Source organism: Pyrus communis, chromosome 15 (assembly GCF_041283825.1).
Source record: "Pyrus communis isolate YQ-2024b chromosome 15, ASM4128382v1, whole genome shotgun sequence".
NCBI classification, from domain to species: Eukaryota; Viridiplantae; Streptophyta; class Magnoliopsida; order Rosales; family Rosaceae; genus Pyrus; species Pyrus communis.
The window spans coordinates 1,661,576-1,664,708 of NC_142579.1; the positions used below are offsets into that span (position 1 = coordinate 1,661,576).

General features: G+C 38.9%; 1 pseudogene; it reads left to right on the plus strand.

The window, feature by feature from the left end:
• Window positions 1-302: 302 nt before the first annotated feature.
• LOC137728120 (uncharacterized) lies at window positions 303-2,505 on the plus strand (annotated as a pseudogene).
• The last annotated feature ends 628 nt before the right edge of the window (window positions 2,506-3,133 follow it).

Below are 3,133 nucleotides of genomic sequence, written 5' to 3' on the forward strand. Positions count from 1 at the left end.
AGTGTCAAACGAAACTCATGACAAGAAAAAAACAAGAGCACCAGCCTTATTATAACAAAGAAAATAGATAGGGCCAACCGGCCAAGAGAAAGATTCCTTTCATTAAATTCCAAAAAATGAAAAATAAATAAAATACAAGCTGATGCTGATAGCCTCATTGCCAACGATAATAACTAATGTCAACCAACCTTGTTCGGCTTGGTTTTCCTTCGATGACGGAACCGTCTAAGCCAGGAACAAACAACCCAAATATATATCAGACGATAAAAAGATTTAGAGCAACTCCAAAAGCCCCTCTGATGATCACAAGCAAAACCTCTGCCTAAACAGTAACTAAACTCAACGAAAAGAGAGAGGGAGATGACTTTGCAGTTGCAGTCATCCCAAAAAGGGACTGTGATAGTGGCTGTCGATGCAAATAGGACTACAGGAAGCGTGGAAGCCGTCGAATGGGCTCTCAAGTATGTCGTTAAACCTGGTGACGTCTTACTTATTTTAGGAGTTTTCACTGATCACCCTGCCAAGAAGAACTCTTGCTTTCCGGTTAAGTTGCTCATGGGTCTCGGCGCCGTCTCTGGAATATGTAAGTTTTTATTTGCCGGGCGATATTTTAATTAATTTAATCCAAGTTACGGTGAGGGGAATTCGAAACTTGGCTACCCCGAGTTCTGCTACAGTGCTACGTATATACATCTTATATATCTGTTGGTTTCTTTGCTTATTAATACTATTTATATCCTAATATTTACCAGCTTATGTTCTGCAGATGAGGCCTTAGAATTCGTTGATCACGAAGAAGTGGATCCTGTCGAGCTTGAAGAAGAATTTGAGCGAAAAAGAAAAGAATACCGGAGTATATCCTTCAGCCTTTATATCGTCAGTTCTCAAAGAATGAGGTTGCTGTTTTTTCTACTTATTTGTCTTTTTACATGTCAGTTTTTGCATATGTTATGAATATGTACTAATACAATGCTAAAAAACTATGATGTACTGTATATATACAGGTGAGTTTGGTGCTTAAACTTGCAGCTGGGTTTTGTCCAGCGAGACTGGCAATCAAGGAATCACAGAACCTTATTACACGTTGGATCATATTAGACAGGTATGCCATAGGCTCATATATAGTACCCCGGTGTTCTTCTCTTCTACCTCGATTTTTCTTCTAAAATTTTTTTGTTCGGTTGTCAGTCACTTTAAGAAGTCGAAAGTTTATCTACGAGGACATGTAACGTGCAATATTGCAGTAGTAAAGGAAAAAGGTTATGCTAGCTTGATGCTATCGAATGACTCAGTAACTCCTAAAGAGCATCCTGGGGAAAAGAACAGTAAGGGTTTCAGTGCTTACGAGTTAAGAAATAAATCTGCACCTGCGCCATATCCTCACTATCCTTGTTTCTATCCTCTGTCTTGGAGAAGTGGTTTTCCTCGAGTGTTTTCTTACAACGAACTTGAAGTGATAACGAACGGCTTTGCTGATGATAACATTAAAGCAGTCGTGGATGGCATGGCAGTTCATCAGGGAATATTACAAGATACACCTGTTTTAGTGAAGTCTTTACAGATAACAAACAAAGGTTTCCAGACAATCCTAGAGATCCTTTCCCAGGTGCGCCACCGCAACATCATGAACCTTGTTGGGTACTGCAGCATAGGCGTTTCTGCATTTTTGCTTTTCGACTTCCCTTGTTTGGGTACCGTTCAAATGAACTTGCAATGTAAGAACGACTACTTCTCTAACTGATGCATCCTAGTTTTCGAAAGTCTTGGTTTACAAGAACTTTAGTAGCTAGTTTTGCTGTCAATGAACACAAAAACACACTCGCACGTGCACACACGTATTCCTTACCGATTATTCATCTTACAATAGTTAATTGATAAATAGAAATCCCTTCTATTATCACGAGCCGCTTGGTGTTCTACTCTTTTTTTCGGCTTCTAAAACAGACCTACATTGTTTTCAGTTTTTTTCTTGCACAGAATAGAATATTCAAACTGAGCTCTATCAGTTTGTAGGTGATGAGTTGGCTGAGAAATTGGAGTGGGGAACAAGGTGGTCTATCGCTCTAGAAGTAGGCAGAAGCTTACGCTATCTCCATGAGGAGTGTATTGATGGACCAATTGTTCACAAAAATGTTTGTGCTTCCAGCGTTGCTCTATCTCATGGTTACTCCGCAATGGTAAGTAATCCTGATACTTCATATGCATATGGGAACAGAAAAATGGTCAAATTATGAGCCAATATAACAAAAAGAAATGGAAGTTCGATAGACTTTGTTCAACGAATTCAACTTTGTTGATCTCTTAAATATGGTTTTACAATAATTACAAATTGGATGAGTTAGTATTGCACACAACTGAGTTTCTTACTACTCATCATGCTCTTCGACTTATTGCCTATAACTGAATACTTGGTTTTGACTGATGTTCTTCAAGCTCTGCAACTTCGTACATGCTGAGTGGCTTAATGGTATTTTCTCCCAGACTAAAGCTTTGATATACAAGTAAGAGAACTTCGTTATTATGTCTTACATATGTCCTGCATAAGCATTTAATTTAATAGGAAAGAACTGTAAAGAATGTTTTAATCCATATTCTCAAATAGCTACTGATTGAAAATTTAAATTAGATACGACGAGAGCCATTTTGGCGACGTATATGATTATGGGAAATTCCTACTGGAGCTTATTACTGGAAAGTGTGTAAGTCCCGTGCACGACCAAGGGAAGGACCCCATGATCGAATGGGTAAGATCTGTTATATGTCCAACCTAAAGCCAGTGATTCTAGCTCAAATGTGACTGGAAAACTTCAAGGACAATTTCTTCTTTTAACTGGAATTGCATCTTCAGAACTGTATCCTGTAACATGTTTCTCATTTGCCAAAAAACTCTGAAGCAGGCTACTAATTGGCAAGGATGTAGATTTAATCGTTAAGAAAAACGATAGTCTTTGTCTTTTGGTTATGAAGTAGAAATTTGCAGCCTGATGAACGATTTTTCACAACAGGCACTGCCACTTCTAGAAAATGGTGAGTCTTGCAAACTGATGGATTGCAGATTGACGGAATCTGCTGGTGATGCTACGATGGTCCGGCATATGGCTCACGCTGCGCTGCGCTGCCTAAAAGTTGATTC